The 22,146-nt window shown below is 42.0% G+C and overlaps 1 long non-coding RNA gene across 1 annotated transcript; it reads left to right on the forward strand.

The window, feature by feature from the left end:
- Nucleotides 1-1,377: 1,377 nt before the first annotated feature.
- On the forward strand, nt 1,378-8,439 carry LOC141073998 (uncharacterized). The gene is made up of 3 exons (XR_012227111.1): nt 1,378-1,456; nt 3,404-3,485; nt 8,367-8,439. It is a non-coding gene; the product is annotated as an uncharacterized lncRNA (long non-coding RNA).
- Nucleotides 8,440-22,146: the final 13,707 nt, after the last annotated feature.

The following is a 22,146-nucleotide window of genomic DNA, read 5'->3' on the forward strand; positions in this document are numbered from 1 at the left end:
GTGACATTTTTTGATCGCTTTTTATTCCGATTTTTGTGACGCAGAATGAACAAAAACCAGCGTTTCATGAATTTCTTTTGGGGGTGCGTTTACACCGTTCCGCCTGCGGTAAAATTGATAAAGCGGTTTTATTCTTTGGGTCAGTACGGTTACAGCGATACCTCATTTATGTCATTTTTTATGTTTTGGCGCTTTTATGCAATGAAAACAATTTTATATAAAAAATAATTATTTTTGCATCGCTTTATTCTGCGAGCTATAACTTTTTTATTTTTTCGCTGATGATGCTGTATTGCAGCTCGTTTTTTGCGGGACAAGATGACGTTTTCAGCGGTACCGTGGTTATTTATATGCGTCTTTTTGATCGCGCGTTATTGCACTTTTTGTTTGGTGGTATGATAATAAATCATTATTTTTTGCTTAGTTTTTTATTTTTATTTTTTAAGGGGTTCACTAAAGGGGTTAACTAGTGGGACAGTTTTATAGGGTGGGTCGTTATGGACGCCGCGATACCTAATATGTGTACTTTTAATGTTTTTGTTTTTTTTATTTCCAAAAAATGAATTTATTAGGGAATATATATATATTTTTTTTAATTTATTTAGCGATATATTTTAAAATTATTTTTACACCTTTTTTTTTTTAACTTTATTTCATTGTCCCAGGGGGGACATCACTGTCCTGTGACAGATCGCTGATCTGTCACATCACAGATCACTGTGACAGATCAGCGATCTGTCACAGGCATTGAAGCAGACTTCCTCATGTCTGCGCTTTGCAGGCACTGAGGAAGCCAGCTCCCTGCAGGCCCCCGAAGGTCCCCGTCGCCATCTTGGATTCGGGGACCTGCAGGGAAGGAGCCCCCCGCAACAGCGCTGCATATTGCGCTGCTGTGGGGGGCTCAGGGAAGCACGGAGGGAGCCCCCTCCCTGCCGATGCTTCCCTTTAACCCCCGGTACACCGCGATCGTGTTTGATCGCGGTGTGCAAGGGGTTAACGTGTCGGGGGCGGTCCATGACCGCCCCTGACACATTGTGCCGGGTGTCAGCTGTGATAATCAGCTGACACCCGGCCGCGATCAGCGGCGCTCACCACGTGGGCGCCGCTGATCGCTGTGACGTACTATCCCGTCCCTGGGAATGAAGTCCCAGGGCACATGGACGGGATAGTACGTCACATGGCAGAAAGGGGTTAAACACGGAGGTATGAATAAGGCCTTATTCAGAGACTGGGCAGTAATAGAATAGTAAAATCCATCCAGTGATCCTCCAATGTCTGCTGGACATGGGATGGGGAGAGTTTCTAGTTCTGTTAGAACATAGACACCAGACTTCTTGCTGTTAACCAGTTAATGCTTTCTTGTCCACCACACTGCAGTGTCCAAAGAGGAAGACGGTGAGACAGGCAGCGACATCGCATCAGAGAGCTCGTGACCTCAGAAGATCCCCAGATCCTGGTATTGTGACATAATATTAAGAACAATATTCATTCATTGATATTACTCTATAGAAGGGAACCTGTCGCCTCGTTTTGCCGCTGTAAGATGCGGCCACCGCCTTTAGGGGCTTATCTACAGCATTCTATAACGCTGCAGATAAACCCCCGATCTAACCTGAAAGATGAGAAAAAGAAGTTTTCTTACACTCACCCGGGGGCGGTCCGGTCCGATGGATGCCGCAGAGATTTTTGCAGGCAGTTTTTCCGCCTCTGCCCCGTAACGGATCACTTATGGCCACACTGCGTTCGGCCTCATTCATTCCCTGTGGGAATTGCGAACATCTGCTGCACTTGCGGTTTTGAACTTCCAGTGAAACAAATAAATCACAGCTCGCAGCGTTTTCCGTTGCTGCAAGTACAGCATTTGCCGGATCTGCCGCGAATGGCAAAAATTGCTGATGTGACAGTAGCCTAAGTCCCTGACGACAGTGTCTGCATTAGTCATACTCATCAATGGGGGGCAGCACTAAAAGTGCCCAGGGCAGCACAAACTCTAAATACGGCCCTGAGCGGAGGCTCCTGGTTTGGATAATAAGCCAACATGATCACATCTGCTCCAAATGAAAAGAAAATGAGTTCATTACAATGAGAGTTCGTTCACATAACTATATGATATGGGCGAGAACTATCCGATGTCTTATCAGATCGCGCTAGACCCAATATTATACCATGGGGCAGAGCAGAGCTGTACTCTGTATCTCATACTAATTCAGCATGAGAAAAAAAATCACAGCCACTGGCCACCTCCTGATGGGCACCATGAAGAATGTGACGTGACCAGATAAAGTCCATCATCACCCTGCACCTTGGCTCAGCCGGACGCGGCTCTTCTCTAGCACATGATGCTCACGAAGGAGTCACAAAAGCATTTTTTTACCAGGCAGATATTCTATATCCTGTTCAAATTGTTTTTATTGAAAATGTCCCAATTATTATACAATCCAGGTAATGGCAATGACGGTCACAGAGGAGCGCCAGCCGTGCCTTCTCTGGGGAGATCAATGCAGCTCCAGCCGGGTGCCTCCAAAGAGGAAGGAGGTTGCGATGCTGAATGAACCCGGTCGGACGGAGCGCAAAGAGAGGGGAGTGTAGATTTAGAATCTTCTTTTACTAATCACATTGGACTACATTAATAAAAGAAGATTGTAAATCTACATTCCCCTCTCTTTGCGCTCCATCCGACCGGGTTCATCCAGCATCGCTAATTATTATACAAGATAGAGTTAAACAAAATAAAGGAAAAGAAAAGGAAAAAAAAGGGGAAACAAGGGAAAATAAAGGAAAATGGGAGAAGGGACTATCGCAAAGCAACAACAGTTATTCTATCTCTGATACATGTACCAAGAGATACTAAGATCAAGGTTAAGACAATGGATTTATCATTTCTTTCACATTATCTCACCATTGTGATAATGAAACTATCACATATTATGTAAGCTATGTTCCTGATCAGGGCTGCCAAAAGGAATTTCAGGGCCCCATACTGGCAAAATTTTTGGGCTCCCTTGAAACTCCATCCAGGCTCCACCCCAGTTCTGCCTCCACTCAAGCCCCGCCTATACCCATCAAACTTTCCACAGTCCCACCACCCACTCTTGGAAAAACTCTTCTGCCCCATCCTCACCAATCACACAGTAACTGTTCCCATGGAACCGTATCACATACATAACCATCAGCTTTTGTTTTGACCAACGGATTTTTTAAGCCTGCCACCACGACAAGGTAGACTCTTCTGGCAGGGCCCTACTCTACTCTAACCTATTAAACGTTTCTTAAAATATCCAATCATCTTATTAGGAATATTTTCTATTTATTTTTCTTTAAGGGAATGTGTCACATACATTTTTTAAACTAATTGAGATACTATTGTTATAATCTTTTGTATAATCTGTATTTCTGATTGCAGATTATTGTATGCTGTTTCCTGAACATTTATGGAAGCTGCTCTCTTGCCTGTTTGGAGATATGGATATTGGACATATACATGTGTATATATATCATGACACGTTATAGGGGACTCTATTTCCTTGGGAGAGTTTTCTATTCATGTTCTTACGTTTAGTGACATTACATGCAGATGTCATTGTGCAGGAAGGGGGAAGAGGTGAGCTGTGACATTACCTACTGGGAATGGTGGATTCTGTTATCTCCCATTGTAATCCTGATTGTTATATTAATGAGGTGACTGCTAATAAGGGATCTCTTCTAGAAGTGCCAGTCTATTAGAAAAGTCGTTTCTGTTTATTTATTATTTTATGATCTAAGGGGTTACATACTTTAAACTGAATTCTTGCAAAACTTTATTAACTATGAAGGATTGGCCATGTTCTGGTTATTGGTCACGAATGTGTTTGAGATGATAGGGCTCTTACTAATATGGCCTTTCTTGAATTACAGCAACAAATATGAAATATGGGAAATAGAAATATAGGCTATGCTGAATTTCTGCACTAAATGCCTTTTAATCATCTCATATAATTGTAGATTGTGAGCCCTCGCGGGCAGGGTCCTCGCTCCTCCTGTGCCAGTTGTGACTTGTATTGTTTAAGATTATTCTACTTGTTTTTATTATGTATACCCCTCCTCACATGTAAAGCGCCATGGAATAAATGCTGCTATAACAATAAATAATAATAATATACTCATTGGTTAATAATAATAACTAGAGAGTGGACAATGCCCAAAACATAAAAGCTTCATAACACATTCCCACTAAATATTTTGCTAACTAAATCTATTTTCATAAGAGTCATTTAGTTAAATCCTTTGGTCAATTACATAAAGTGCAAAATTACAGTGCCAATAACAAAAGAGAAAACAAAGAAAACAGACAAAACAAAAACAACACATATAACAATAACATATAACACAATGAAAATAAGGTCATTTTGTGAGATCAGAGAAACATAATATAAAAACAACAAAGAGTATTGCACACAATCTAAGGAACTGAAGCAGGTCCGACCCCCCCCTCTTTGCTTCTGCTCACCGGGCACCATACAGTAGTAAGGGCAGTAATGCCCTGATGGCGGCCCTGTCCCTGCCTACATGAAGTATGTAGCTAGTCTACATAGATCAAGGGATGTCAGACATCCATTCCTGGCTACCTACAGTTGCCATTTCATCTAAGTATTCAGTCAATCTATATTAAAAGGAAACTGTCACCCCCCCGCCAAGGTCATATATGACCTACTAATATGGGCACACAGGTAATAGGTACTAGTCTTACCTGTATGCCTCATATTAACGGTCTTGTTGTGGAGAAATGTTATATTCTGCCTTTACGTTAATGATTTCTTCCTGGCTCCGGGGCATTCTCTGCCTGGAAGAAATCCCTGCCCCCTCTCCTCATTACAATATTACCCTCCTCCCATCAGCGCCAGTAATAGCCCCAGAATCCTGCGCCTCTGCCATGCACCTTGTCGGCGCGCACACCAGAGATTACTGGAGCGGAAGGCGCCGGTACCTGTGCAGAAGATCCCTGAGTGCAGTACCCATAGAAGGGAGGATGAGATATGTATTTCTGGGGGAGTGCAGGGCGCAGGAGTGGGATTCCAGGGCCAAAACTGCCGTGCATGAGAGGGGGTTAGTATTACAATGAAGAGAGAAGGCAGGGATTTCTTCCAGGCAATGCAAGCCCCAGTGCCTGGAAGAACTCATTAACTTAAAAAAAATGTAACATTTCTCCATAACAAGACCATTAATATGAGGCATACAGGTAGGACTAGCGTAACATTTCTATTACCTGTATGCCCAAATTAATAGGTCATATACGTCTCGGGGGGGTGACAGATTACCTTTAAAGCATAAAAACACATAGATAAGAATTAATATATATAATATGATGACGACAGCCATCCAGACCTGCATCCCACCACAAGAAACAGTCCAGAGTAATCCCTGGAGAATGCTATCATCCTCAGTGACACAGTGAGGGGCTATGTGCCCCCTTCTGATCTCAGGCTATTTACTCATTTAGGAGTGTCTGCTCAAACTGTTGGGGTACAGCTGTGGGACCCTATTTTCAGAGATGATGTCCTCCACCCAAGTCTCAAAAAGCTGAAAGGGTCTTCAGGAGAGGTGGGTAGTCGAGCTAGGCTATCAGACGGTCACCTCTGTAGCTGCAGTCATCCTTCCTATGGTACTATTCAGGGGTGGACATATTATTGGTACAAATTGTGAAATTGCACACGGGCCAAGAGGTAAGGGGACCCATTTCCACCTCCAAAGCAGATAAAATTGTGCATTATGATGAGCTATTGGGCTGATCTTTAGCATAAAGACATAATATATCCACAAGACCATTAATATGAGGCATACAGGTAGGTCTAGCGTAACATTTCTATTACCTGTATGCCCATATTAATAGGTCATATACGTCTCGGGGGGTGACAGATTACCTTTAAAGCATAAACACACATATATTAATTCTTATTTATCTAATAGGATGACGACAGCTGTCCAGACCTGCATCCCACCACAAGAAACAGTCCAGAGTAATCCCTGGAGAATGCTATCATCCTCAGTGACACAGTGAGGGGCTATGCGCCCCCTTCTGATCTCAGGCTGTTTACTCATCTAGGAGGGTCTGCTCAAACTGTTGGGGTACAGCTGTGGGACCCTATTTTCAGAGATGATGTCCTCCACCCAAGTCTCAAAAAGCTGAAAGGGTCTTCAGGAGAGGTGGGTAGTCGAGCTAGGCTATCAGACGGTCACCTCTGTAGCTGTAGTCATCTTTCCTATGGTACTATTCAGGGGTGGACAAGGATGGGCATGTTATTGGTACAAATTGTGAAATTGCCCACGGGCCAAGAGGTAAGGGGACCCATTTCCACCTCCAAAGCAGATAAAATTGTGCATTATGATGAGTTATTGGGCTGATCTTTAGCATAAAGACATAATATATCCACAAGACCATTAATATGAGGCATACAGGTAGGTCTAGCGTAACATTTCTATTACCTGCATGCCCATATTAATAGGTCATATACGTCTCGGGGGGTGACAGATTACCTTTAAAGCATAAACACACATAGATAAGAATTAATATATATAATATGATGACGACAGCCGTCCAGACCTGCATCCCACCACAAGAAACAGTCCAGAGTAATCCCTGGAGAATGCTATCATCCTCAGTGACACAGTGAGGGGCTATGCGCCCCCTTCTGATCTCAGGCTATTTACTCATCTAGGAGTGTCTGCTCAAACTGTTGGGGTGCAGCTGTGGGACCCTATTTTCAGAGATGATGTCCTCCACCCAAGTCTCAAAAAGCTGAAAGGGTCTTCAGGAGAGGTGGGTAGTCGAGCTAGGCTATCAGACGTTCACCTCTGTAGCTGCAGTCATCCTTCCTATGGTACTATTCAGGGGTGGACATGTTATTGGTACAAATTGTGAAATTGCACACGGGCCAAGAGGTAAGGGGACCCATTTCCACCTCCAAAGCAGATACAATTGTGCATTATGATGAGTTATTGAGCTGAGCTTTGGCATAAAGACATAATATATCCACAAGACCATTAATATGAGTCATACAGGTAGGTCTAGCGTAACATTTCTATTACCTGTATGCCCATATTAATAGGTCATATACGTCTCGGGGGGTGACAGATTACCTTTAAAGCATAAACACACATACATTAATTCTTATCTATCTAATAGGATGACGACAGCTGTCCAGACCTGCATCCCACCACAAGAAACAGTCCAGAGTAATCCCTGGAGAATGCTATCATCCTCAGTGACACAGTGAGGGGCTATGCGCCCCCTTCTGATCTCAGGCTATTTACTCATTTAGGAGTGTCTGCTCAAACTGTTGGGGTGCAGCTGTGGGACCCTATTTTCAGAGATGATGTCCTCCACCCAAGTCTCAAAAAGCTGAAAGGGTCTTCAGGAGATGTGGGTAGTCGAGCTAGGCTATCAGACGGTCACCTCTGTAGCTGTGGTTCCATTCAGGGGTGGACAGGGTTGGACATGTTATTGGTGCAAATTCTGCAACTGCCCATGGGCCAAGAGATAAGGGGACCCATTTCCACCTCCAAAGCAGATGAAATTGGGCATTATGATGAGTTATTGGGCTGCAAAGGATCCATATATTGTTCATGCACAGTGTCCCTTTTCCGCCTGTGTCTTCCAGTGGCTCCAATATATAATTAATTTCCTGCACATTAATAATTTCGAGGCTATCAAGCTCAATACAATCAATCCTATCACTACCAATACTGTGTGGGCTTTTGAAAAGTTGAGAGTAAATTATTTAACCCAACTCTGATAGACCCCATCCAGAAAAAGGGATTCCATCCCTCCTTGGATATATCGCCAGCTTTTTGCTGCAGCTCCTTTACTTTATCTATTATTGAATCATGTGCATCTTCTAGGAGCAGCATTGCTCACCTATAACAGCGCAAGTGCCCCCTTCACCTGCTAACAGGCAGTCAAGCGCCATTGTCTTCTGAAGGGCTACTATCCTCAATAGTGACATCACAAGTAGAAGCTAATGGAGGTGACGCCAACAACCAAAACATTTGGTGATATCACAAGTAGTAGCTTATGGGGGCAAAACTAACCACCAAAACATAACGTGAAATGACAAATAAGAGCTAATGTGGGCGGAGCCAAGAACCTCCCTTCTATTGAAGTGCATTGCCCAATATACTAGAGGTCAAACGATATGAATCCTCCAATGTGGGGGAAGATTGGACTACCTTCACTGCATATGGAGCTAATATGTATATACATCGGTGTTGTACAAGGATTTCCCAATATTGGTTGGATTTATATTTTTGATCTGGACTGTATATTACTATATGTCTCAATGACATCCGACAATTACATAGTTATCTTCATGTTACAAGTGTTCCCTTTACAGGATATAACTTTAATCTCCCAGATTTGGATGATTCTCTAACAATACATGGCCTAATAATCGAGAAGTCGTCATGTTCCAGTTCTGGCTGAGGGGATCCTCTCAATTATAACTAATCTATGGAGCTGATGAGCAAGAAAGTCAGAAGCCAGAATCATGTGATGGATAATCGGTAAATCGCTGTCATTTCTGGGCTTGATGATAAATCCCGTCACACCCTATATATCTCCCTTTACTATTGGTGGAAGAGCTGTAATGCTTGGACAGCTCCTAATCTGAGGGGTTCACTAATTATTTTGGACCTGCTTGTATTATATAGAATAAAGACTCCATAATGAATAAAAAATACATGAGAAATAGATGATAGAAGAGAATGAAGGACACAACAAGAGACGACATAGAGCCGACTTACCGCTCTCTCCACCGTCTGCAACTGTCAGACGGAATGTTGGCTCTGCAGCTCCATACACAATGTGTGTGATGTCATAAGGCAAGGGGGCGGAGCCAGAAACCTCAACATTCCGTGACATCAGCAGCAGGAGCAGCAGTTATTTAAAGAGACCAGAGCAGGCCATACAACCCATTCATTACCATATAAATGAAATTGACTCTAATTATCCATCTTGACCTCTTAAAACTTTTAAAAAATGCCACAATGTCATTATTACCATACATTGTAATTCCGGAGTAGTTTCCACTGATGTGAACAGTGATAAATCAACAATAATAACCCATATATCCCAGTATTACAGAAGATTAGATGATATGGATGGTTGGATGTGGAGGTGGACATGCTACTGTAGGATAAATGGCCAGTAAATAGGGGAGGACACTATAGACAATGTTACTATATACCAGGATTGGGCTATTAATTTTCCCAAGGGGCTATATGAGAGACCATAACATATTAATTACAGTTATTACTTTATATTAATAATAATTGTATAACTTAATATTGAGTAAATATGCTGACACCCCCTACATACCATATGAACCCATATACAGCCCCCCTTTAAACCTCTATATACTGTAAGAGCTCACACCTAGCTTCCTACATACAGTATGAGCCCTTACATAGCCCCTCCACATACATTGTAAGAACCCACCTAGCCTCTCTATATATAGTATGAGCCCCCACATATCCTCTCTATATTCAATATCAGCCCTCACATAGCGCTTTGTATATAGTATGAGACCAACGCTAACCAAAAAAAGGGTACACTAATGTCAATAATGATCCCAAATAGAGTGCAACACCTAGCCTATAAACTAATGAAGCCAAAAGACACGGAGAAAAAGAAAAGTCAAATAACCCGGTATACACCTCCGTATATAAAAAGTGAGAAAACCTTTATTTCATCATGGACATGGAAACTTTAAAAACATTTAAAATACACAACAAACCAATAGCCCAAAACTCCCCAAAAGGCCCATAAGCCTTAAATACAACCCATGTAATGGGTGAATGGCAGCCCCCCAGCATATGCAGAAAGAAAATACATGTGTCATACGGTGATAATGATAAATGAACCTATAAATACAAATATAAACAGAATGGGTGATGGTACATGCAGGATGCGACTAATCAACATCATTTCCCATTGCACAGGTATAAACAGTCAGAAAATAGAGACTCCCACATATACCAAAGCATGTATGCAAAGAAGTCACCATAAAATAGTTGTAACAATACAGATGACGTCAAAAAATGGGCATAACTGACTGAGAATGCTATAATGAAATAAAAGTATGATCACCCAAAATGAGAAAGCCAGACACTGACATGGGGGCGGCAAGAAGTCCCGAGGGGGACAAGAAGGGAGAGTGGGAAGAGGCCCCACGCGTATCGCCGCTTCGTCAGTCAGTTATGACTAAATCCAGTAACTGTTGACTACTGGTGACAGATACATAAGAAAAGAAGGAAGCGTATCACAGAAGAATATACAATTCAAGTCACCTTTATTCCATCCAGGTTAAAAATTAGAACATTCATGGTACAAGATTATTTTACGACTAAGGTCTTCAGCCAGAAACGCATCAGAATGAACATGTTTTTAATCTTGTACCATGGATGTTCTAATATTTAATCTGGAAGGAATAACTACTTGAATTCACATTCTGCTCTGCCCTCCAGTTCTTTAGAAGGAACATGAAGCAATTTGACAGCCTTTTAGGCAGATAGGTCCAAGTTGCCATCTCCTAGTCTGTGGTTATTCTAGCTCTGCCCAGTAGGCACCACTAGGGACTGCGGTGCCAAGAGATCTATTCTGTACAAGAACCGTCAGGGTCAGTTGCAGCTATTTAGTGTATAACCTATTTTCCCAAGTGAGTTACCACACAGGCATAACACCCCGATTTGCCTGAGCGACTTGTGAAGGAACGCCTTGTGTGCGCACATTTCCACAAGACAGCTACAGCTGCCGCTGATCTAGCAGTGCTTCAGCAGCTCTTGCAAGTGCCAGTTCACACACTGGTGTGCGACGTGACCATACTCTGGAACCCCACATTACATATGTTGGCAAGTGTTTGTGAGCAGCAGAGGGCAGTAGTTGAATACGAGCTACAACATGTCCGTCAGTATTCCGATCAGTCTCCGCACATAACAACTGACAAGTTGGCATTACCAATTACCATCGATTACCAATATGCAACACTACAGAGAGAGGTTGAGCTTTGTCCGGGGTAACTGTATTCCTGTAGGGACTTGTTAATAACACTATTATTTAGTCCTCTGTCTCTTAAATCTGTGTAGTTATATCCTGTAAGTGAATGGTCACTGATACATTGTCTCTAAATCTGGATAATTGTATCCCATTGGCCAGATAAATACCTTATATTCCAGTACCTGGGAAATTGTATCCCAGTAGTGATAGCTCTACTGCTTTATACAGTATACCTATCCTGCTGGCTAATGGTCTGGCTAAATTTATCCCTCTACTGTCAGCAACTATTGTATTTCTAATTGCACTTTAATCTTATTATTATATAATTTTCCAATAAAAGTTATATTTTAGTAGACTTTAGTTAGGGTTTATTTGCTGTCTCAGATTTTTCCCTCTCCCCATATTGTATACACATACATACCTTCCTTGCCCCCCAAGCTGTGTATTCAAATCTTCCCCAACCCCATTACAATAAATTGTCAGTTTCTTCAGTTCCATTGGAGCACTTAGCACCGATGCTGTTTGCGCCTCTGAGGCGCCGTCGAATGACGTCAACAGGGTGATCACATGACTTGATCACGTTGCTGACATCGCCATATCCCGGTGGTCAGGGCTTCAATTGTGCTCTGTCCGTCTGAAAAATGCAAGTACAATTGATCACTGGGATCCGGCGCACTTCATCTTCTCTGAGCTTGACATCCGTCTCAGAGAACAGCCGACTCAGTCTGCCTGGCCCATAATGCAACCTCCGGGAAATCTCCTCGGACCGCCGGATCAACGGTGTTCCCTTGCCAGCTGAACCGGGGGCAGATACCCCTCCTGCCCTCCCCTAGACCTGCCTCTGGGTTAAGGCTAAATAACAGAAGCAGTTGCTGTTTTCTATAAAATTTATAAAAAGCAGTACATTATAGTAATACCTTGACTAACGAGTGCATCTACTTATGAATTTTGCTAGATGCGAGCCGTCACTCTGTCAGCTTTATGATGTGAGCCGAGATCTGAGTTACAAGCGAGCGAGCTTACACCACTCACCTCGTGGTTACCCTGCCGTGCAAGCACCTCTGTCATTGCTTCATTCTTCGACTATGGGTCCTAAGAAAGTGAGTTGCCCTGTCAGTTCTTTTTACCTGTTCTTGTGATTCAGGACCTTACCATCTTTTGCTGCACACAGGTTTTTAGTATTACCAACGTTGCCATTTTCCTGGGGTGGACTCTATTTTAAGCACTGCGTGCTGCATGTATTTGACATGGGGCTGTTCATAGGATAATGGTTATTTTTTGGTTCATTCTTCTGTTAATTTTGCTGTTAATTAATCTTTTTTAAAAACTCCTAATAAAATAATTGGTGTGGTTTTTGGGGGGCTGGAAGAACGGATTAATTTCATTTCATTTTAATGGGGACATTTAATTTGATATACAAGCAAATTGAGTTAAGAGCTCGGCCACGGAACGAATTAAACTTGTAAGTCAATCACTGTATATGGTTTTTAGTGTTGAGCGAACATGCTCTGATAACATCTGATCCAAGCATGCTCGGGTGTTATCCATTGCCTTCAGTGTCACCAACTCCCTGCCATTCCCTTGTCCGGTTCCAATACGGAAAGGTTCTAGGAAAGACATCTCAGCTACTCCTGCCTCGGTCGTAGACCCCGGATCCTTCTTGAGACAGTCCTTAAGCTGGTGCCCACCTGCACGATCCTCAGCCTGGGACCCCTTCCTGCTGTAGCAGCTGTACCTCCACAGCCGGCAGACTGTCTCTTTCACTGCTCCTTGCACCTTGCCCTAGGCAAGGCTGCCCGGGCTCTGCTGCCTATCCAGGAAGTGTCCTGACTATATCCCTATGCTCTGCCCTGCTCAACTCTGACTCCTCCCTACTGACAAACCTCTATGCTAACTGTACCTAACTAACACTCCTAATCTATTTTATTCTATTCCTTTTCTCTATGATGACCCCCTCTATTCTAATCCCCCTACGGTCCTATACTATCTAAGATCCTATCCTGGCCCTAAGCCTATACATTGTACATGACACATACATCACATTACAGTACATAACAAGTATAATAACGTTAGTGAACAATGAGGTGCCACACGTAACCATGAGAACAGCGTCCAGGGAAGAGGAGGAATGTGAGGGTCCCCGCCACCTCCTTACACTCCTCCCTCCTAAAATATGGTCATCCCTGAACATGGCGGCACCTGTAAGCTTAAAATTGTTAGAATTTTTTTAAAATATATATACAGTTAGTACAGCCTATGTCCAATGCTGCTTAGGGTCAAACGTGACTCTGTCTCCACTTGGTTAGAGCCCCCAACAAAAGAATTCAAGTTCCTTTAGTGTGGGTACGACTGACCTGGGTCTCCTGGCTCCTGGGACCCATCTTAAAGGGAACCTGTCACCCCCCCAGGGGCATTTGTCAGTTAAAGAGCCACTTTCAGCAGCACCAAGTCTGCATTCTGTGAAGGTGGCTCTTCTTTTTCTGACCCCCAGTAATGCCAAAATATTGACTTTTATAATTAGCGCCTCTTACCTGTAATGTGTCCCATAGGTATGATGTGTCCCCCATATCAGCCGCCTACCATCCGTCAATCATGCCTGAGTGGTGCCTCAGTGCCACCCACCATCTGTCCATCATGATGCCCCATGCGTCGCTACCTCCTCTTGATTTGAATCCTGGTGCCTGCGCTGTGACAAGCATTCTCGGGCATGCGCAGTGTGCGCTGCCCTAGAACCGATATCAGGCGCCTACGTGTTGTGGAGGCCCCAGATCCCGCCCTGCAATGTGTTATGACATATTCACACTGCGGGGCTGGGGCCTCCACAACGCGCAGACGCAATAGCCTGATGTCGTTCTCAGGCAGCGCGCACTTCGCATGCCCGAGAACACTTGTCACAGCGCAGGCGCAGGGATTCAAATCAAGAGGAGGCAGCGACACACGGGGCATCATGATGGACAGATGGTGGGTGGTGCCGAGGCGCCGCACAGGCATGATTGACGGATGGTAGGCGGCTGATAGAGGGGGGCACATTATACTTGTGGGACACATTACAGGTATGAGGAGTTAATTACAAAAGTCAATATTTTGGCATTACTGGGGATCAGAAAAAGAAGAGCCACCTTCACAGAATGCAGCCTTAGTGCTGCTGAAGGTGGCTCTTTAAGTGAAAAACGCCCTGGGGGGGTGACAGGTTCCCTTTAACAACAACAGTACATATAGTCCTGACCTGACTTGCTCCTCGGTTCCTCCTGTTCAGATTTTCCCCCCTTCTCCTTTAGCAGAGTACGGACCCTTAACAAAACAAGTGGGCTGCTTTTATCAGAGGACAGTACAGGGTTAAAACAGGAAAAGTTCAGAGTTAAAACAGTCCAGTACATAAAGCAGCCACACACAGTCCATTACTGTTTCCAAGGGTGATTAACCCCTTCAGGTTTTAGTCCCGTAATCCAGCAGGGGGTGTGGAAACGTACACAAATACAGTTGTGGCCAAAAGTATTGACACCCCTGCAATTCTGTCAGATAATACTCAGTTTCTTCCTGAAAATGATTGCAAACACAAATTCTTTGGTATTATTATCTTCATTTAATTTGTCTTAAATGAAAAAACACAAAAAGAATTGTCCTAAAGCCAAATTGGATATAATTCCACACCTAACATAAAAAAGAGGGTGAACAAAAGTATTGGCACTGTTCGAAAAATCATGTGATGCTTCTCTAATTTGTGTAATTAACAGCACCTGTAACTTACCTGTGGCACCTAACAGGTGTTGGCAATAACTACATCACACTTGCAGCCAGTTGACATGGATTAAAGTTGACTCAACCTCTGTCCTGTGTCCTTGTGTGTACCACATTGAGCATGGAGAAAAGAAAGAAGACCAAAGAACTGTCTGAGGACTTGAGAAATCAAATTGTGAGGAAGCATGAGCAATCTCAAGGCTACAAGTCCATCTCCAAAGACCTGAATGTTCCTGTGTCTACCGTGCGCAGTGTCATCAAGAAGTGTAAAGCCCATGGCACTGTGGCTAACCTCCCTAGATGTGGACGGAAAAGAAAAATTGACAAGAGATTTCAACGCAAGATTGTGCAGATGTTGGATAAAGAACCTCGACTAACATCCAAACAAGTTCAAGCTGCCCTGCAGTCCGAGGGTACAACAGTGTCAACCCGTACTATCCGTCGGCGTCTGAATGAAAAGGGACTGTATGGTAGGAGACCCAGGAAGACCCCACTTCTTACCCCGAGACATAAAAAAGCCAGGCTGGAGTTTGCCAAAACTTACCTGAAAAAGCCTAAAAAACGTTTTGGAAGAATGTTCTCTGGTCAGATGAGACAAAAGTAGAGCTTTTTGGGCAAAGGCATCGACATAGAGTTTACAGGAGAAAAAAAGAGGCATTCAAAGAAAAGAACACGGTCCCTACAGTCAAACATGGTGGAGGTTCCCTGATGTTTTGGGGTTGCTTTGCTGCCTCTGGCACAGGACTGCTTGACCGTGTGCATGGCATTATGAAGTCTGAAGACTACCAAAAAATTTTGCAGCATAATGTAGGGTCCAGTGTGAGAAAGCTGGGTCTCCCTCAGAGGTTATGGGTCTTCCAGCAGGACAATGACCCAAAACACTTCAAAAAGCACTAGAAAATGGTTTGAGAGAAAGCACTGGAGACTTCTAAGGTGGCCAGCAATGAGTCCAGACCTGAATCCCATAGAACACCTGTGGAGAGATCTAAAAATGGCAGTTTGGAGAAGGCACCCTTCAAATATCAGGGACCTGGAGCAGTTTGCCAAAGAAGAATGGTCTAAAATTCCAGCAGAGCATTGTAAGAAACTCATTGATGGTTACCGGAAGCGGCTGGTCGCAGTTATTTTGGCTAAAGGTTATGCAACCAAGTATTAGGCTGAGGGTGCCAATACTTTTGTCTGGCCCAATTTTGGAGTTTTGTGTGAAATGATCAGTTTTGCTTTTTGCTTCATTCTCTTTTGTGTTTTTTTTCATTTAAGACAAATTAAATGAAGATAATAATACCAAAGAATTTGTGTTTGCAATCATTTTCAGGAAGAAACTGAGTATTATCTGACAGAATTGCAGGGGTGTCAATACATTTGGCCACAACTGTACCACAAGCATGCAACATACATATATACAACATATACACTACATGCATGCAACATGCATACTACATATATACCACATATATACTACATACATGCAACATACATACTACATATATACTACATATATACTACATGCATACTACATATATACCACATATATACTACATATATACTACATGCAACATGCATACTACATATATACTACATATATACCACATGCATGCAACATACATATATACAACATATATACTACATGCATGCAACATACATACTACATATATACCACATATATACTACATGCATGCAACATACATATATACTACATATATACTACATGCAACATGCATACTACATATATACCACATATATACTACATGCATGCAACATACATATATACTACATATATACTACATGCAACATACATACTACATATATACCACATATATACTACATGCATGCAACATACATATATACTACATATATACTACATGCAACATGCATACTACATATATACTACATGCATGCAACATACACATATATATATGTGTTTTTTATTTTTTTATATATATACTACATATATACCACATGCATGCAACATACATATATACAACATATATACTATATGCATGCAACATACATATATACTACATATATACTACATGCAACATACATACTACATATATACTACATGCATGCAACATACATACATACTACATATGCACCACATATATACTACATGCATACTACATATATACCACATGCATGCAACATACATATATACAACATATATACTACATGCATGCAACATGCAAACTACATATATACCACATATATACTACATGCATGCAACATATATACTACATGCAACATATACTACATATATACCACATGCATGCAACATGCATACTACATATATACTACATGCATGCAACATACATATATACTACATATATACCACATGCATGCACCATGCATACTACATATATACTACATGCATGCAACATACATATATACTACATACAATACATTCATACAATACATACATATAGACAAACAGTACATATAACATAAAAGTCCCTAGCCTCATTTTATGGCATTGCTGTGTGAGAAATTTCCCATGCAGCTTTTGCCATAAAGTGAGACTAGGGACTTTTTTTTACAGTGGCGGAGGAATACAGTGCGGAAGGATACCTACCTCCCGTCATTGGTTTCCTGGAGCCCGTAGAGAACGGTAGCATCAGCTGATGCTGCTGTTCTCCACGCAAGATCATCGTGGGACACTCGTGGACTTCTGCGGATCAGGGGTAAGTATATTGGTGGTTTGTTATTTTAATATTTAATCCACAGATGACAATGGCTTCGGGGATCAAAGTGACAAGTGATGGTGAGTATGTACTCTATGTTATATGCACTGTATGCCTATATGTTTGTATTGTATGAATGTATTGTATGTAGTATATATGTATGTTGCATGCATGTAGTATATATGTAGTATATATGTAGTATGCATGTTGCATGCATGTGGTATATATGTAGTATGTATGTTGCATGTAGTATATATGTATGTTGCATGCAAGTAGTATATATGTTGTATATATGTAGTGTGCATGTTGCATGCATGTGTTATATATGTAGTATGTATGTATGTTGCATGCATGTAGTATATATGTAGTATGCATGTTGCATGTAGTATATATGTAGTATATATGTATGTTGCATGCATGTAGTATATATGTGCTATATATGTAGTATGCATGTTGCATGCATGTGGTATATATGTAGTACATATGTAGTATGCATGTTGCATGCATGTGGTATATATGTAGTATGTATGTTGCATGCATGTAGTATATATGTAGTATGCATGTTGCATGCATGTGGTATATATGTAGTATGTAAGTTGCATGTAGTATATATGTAGTATATATGTATGTTGCATGCATGTAGTATATATGTGGTATATATATGTAGTATGCATGTGGTATATATGTAGTATATATGTTGCATGCATGTGGTATATATGTAGTATATATGTTGCATGCATGTGGTATATATGTAGTATGTATGTATGTATGTTGCATGCATGTAGTATATATGTAGCATATATGTAGTATGCATGTTGCATGCATGTGGAATATGTGTAGTATGTATGTTGCATGTAGTATATATGTAGTATATATGTATGATGCATGCATGTAGTGTATATGTTGTATGTATGTATGTTGCATGTATGTAGTATATATGTGGTATATATGTAGTATGCATGTTGCATGCATGTGGTATATATGTAGTATGTATGTTGCATGCATGTAGTATGCATGTTGCATGTAGTATATGTATGTTGCATGCATGTAGTATATATGTGGTATATATGTAGTATGCATGCTGCATGCATGTAGTATATATGTTGTATATATGTATGTTGCATGCATGTGGTATATATGTAGTATGCATGTGGTATATATGTAGTATGTATGTATGTTGCATGCATGTAGTATATATGTAGTATGCATGTTGCATGTAGTATATATGTAATATATGTATGTTGCATGCATGTAGTATATATGTGGTATATATGTAGTATGCATGTTGCATGCATATAGTATATATGTTGTATGTATGTTGCATGCATGTAGTACAGACCCCCGGGCAGTCGGCAGAGATCCCCCGGAACGCCCGGGGGGCACAGACCGCGCATCATGATGACGTCATTTCGGCAGCCAATCAGAGCTACAACAGTGGCTCACTGCATTATTGGAACTTCCGATTCCGATATCGAAAAAATATCGGTACTCGGTATCGGAATTCCGATACAGCGAATATCGGCCGATACCCGATATTTGCAGTATCGGAATGCTCAACACTACTCACCTTGAATTTATTCTATAAAACTCCCATATAATATTCTCACCTTGAATTTATCCTATAAAACTCCCATATAATATTCCATCCTTGAACGCACGCTGCGTGCATCATGTTTTTGTACAATTTGTGAATAATATATATAGGTTCTCCTCGTCTGAGTTATTTTTGATGATCAACAAAATACGATTTTCCTGTAATTCATTTCTTGCACTCTCGGTATAATAATGACTTTTCTCTGTGTGGGATTTTTGATAAAAAGGTTGACAACTAGTTGGACAACCCCGTCTCATTCCTCATGTTTGGTCTTGTTACAATAAAAACACTTACACAAACCTCCCATGCTGGCACTGTCTCGGTGGTGTCGGCACTTGTGTTCTTGGGTCTCTTTTGAGGCTTTTACGTCATGTGATCCCTGTGCCCAATCAGCGCTGACGTCACTGTCCCCACCTTCAGACAAATCAAGCATCATAAGGCCGTCAGAGAGCAGCCGCAGCCCTGGCTTCCTGTTGATGTTCAATGCGTCCGCAGGAAGGAACAGTGAAGCTGCCGCTGATTGGGTGCAGGGCTCGTGTGATGTGAGAACCTCACATAAGCCCCGGGACAGTGAGTCTCGACACCGCTGAAGTGGAGCCGGCACGCCAGCGGAGTAGGAGTGTTTTTATTTTAATGAGGCCAAACATGAGGAATGAGTTCACTGAGGGAAAAAAAGATATGTATACCATAGTTTTTGGACTATAACACACACGTAGGTTTTAGAGGAGGAAATTTGGAAAGAAAATTGAAGCAAAAATATGGTCAATTCTGTACTTAATATAACCTATCCTGGTATATATGGTCCCCTCAACCCCATACTGATACACATGGCGCCCTCATCCCTATCCTGGTATGCATGGATCCCTCATCCCTATACTACTATACAGGGTCCCCATCCTTATCGTGGTATGCATGGCCACATCCCTATTCTGGTATGATTGGCCCCCATCCGGGTCCTGGTATGCATGGCCCGATCCTTATAACTGGCCCCCATCTTGGTATGCATGGCCCCATCAGAGAACATTAAAAAAAAATTACCTACCCGGTCCTCCCTCGCTGTGTCCTGCTCCGGTGTCAGCAACTGCTTTAGGCTTGTAAGCAGCACATGGCAGGGATGTCACGCACTGCTCAAAAGCAGAGCACAGCTGCCGGAGTACTCTCCGGGACTGTTCATCAGAGAATGTGGAGATTATTCATTGCTCTTCAGTAGCGCGCAGTGTCAGCCACCGGCTTCCTGCTGCTACCGGTGGTCACGTGTGCCGCTACTTAAGATAAATGAATATTCATTGGATTCATTCATCAGGAGACTATTTAATATTGACCTATATTCAAGTGGGACTAGACGAAGAAAACCCTAAAATCATGTATCAAGTTATTTGAAACAGTCAAAAAACGAGCCCCATATTGGCAGATCCCAGACCTCAAACTATACACTGTGTAATAGAGGCTCCATACACAATAAATAATTAGTATAAAAAAGATTTTATTATTAAACATAATACATAAATAGTGACAACATAAGAGCAAAAAAGACAGGGAACAGTGAAAGTTATGGATAGGGTTATCATGAATAACCAAGACAAGGAGGAAATTTATGTCCTATATACACAGCAGTGTGCTAGAGCACAACAGATAAATGCACAGAATGTTCATAAAAAAATACGGGCTCAAATAGCTAATTGTACATATGAAAGCCAGCAGCATGTAAAGAGGACATATGTCTCCCTATACAAGGTATATGAAAGAGGAAGGGAAACTGTCTCACACTGCCTAACATAATCACTGCAGCCACTCTGAATGGGGTAAAGTGCTCCCCTTTAGCATGTCTGACATAGCTGTTGTGAAAGATTCATAGGTAAGTGAAGTAATTGCTATGTCATACGTAATATAACATAGGTAATATAGCATAGGTAGGAGCAGATGAGTTGATATACTCATATATTAAATACCTTCGGTCATGGTGTAGCAGAGAGTGGGTGCAGCAGGCACGTGTGGGACACCGGGAGCCTCGACGCGCGTTTCGCCTATGGCTTCGTCGGGAGGCGTGGCCAATTAGAAGAGGCATGGGCTTTTTAAATACATAGGCTGAAACTTCAGCCAATCATGAATCATCATGTGTAAGTATCCGCCCACTTAAGGGAGGCGGCAGCGCACGCCCCAACCAGTAAGAAGGAGGGCAGCGCTGTCACTGATCAGCGTCACGGTGACGAGCACATCCCCCAAAGGGGCGGCGCGAAGATATATCGCCGCAGTGGCCCAGGTATGAGAGCAAGTCCGGCATGTCGGCGCGCATCCTGTGTGATGCTCCCGTTCGCGGTGCAGGACGGCGAGCGCACGCCCCAGCAATAGAGGGGAGGACATTAGTCATCCCCATCCACCGCCACGGCAACGTGCACGCCATCCAAATGCCACGGAGCGGGCGCAGCGCACACATAGAGCGCGTCTGCACCAACAGAATGAAAGTCAGGTGACAAAGCTTATATCTATATATTAAGTTCTAAATAGGGGACCAACTAGATGGATATACTATCCATCCTATAGACTCGATAGAATATAGATATGGCATACTATAAAGGCATATATGAAGGGTAGACAGATAAAGTTATTCAAAATATAAGGGCAAAGAGCAAATTTATAACTTTGCTTATACCACAATCACTACGTGAAAGTAAAAAAACAGTATAAAACATTATTAAATAAATGTCTATACAAATTATATATAGAGATCGGGGGTATTAGCATCCGCACAATGACCACGGGCGGAGATGATCTTCATCCAACTTTACGATATGTTTTGTATGTAACATTGCTGAGATGATCCAAGAAAATACAAGATGCAAAGGACAGAGACGAAAAGCATCTATAATACAAGAAAAAATAATTAGCAACAAAATAAGTGTAATGAAAAAGATGAAAAGAAAAAAGAAAACCACATACCACAGTTAAAATATGTTTTTTTTTAAAAATTATTTATAAAAAGGATTTGAAGCTGACGGTTTCATTGAGATCCTTGGGGGCCAACGTATCAAGAATTGTAATCCACCGAGTCTCCTTTTGAAGTAATTTCTGTTTGAGATTTCCACCGCGGATTCCCATGTATATGCGGTCAA

Source organism: Dendrobates tinctorius, unplaced genomic scaffold (assembly GCF_039654945.1).
Source record: "Dendrobates tinctorius isolate UK_male_01 unplaced genomic scaffold, ASM3965494v1 ptg000322l, whole genome shotgun sequence".
NCBI lineage: Eukaryota > Metazoa > Chordata > Amphibia > Anura > Dendrobatidae > Dendrobates > Dendrobates tinctorius.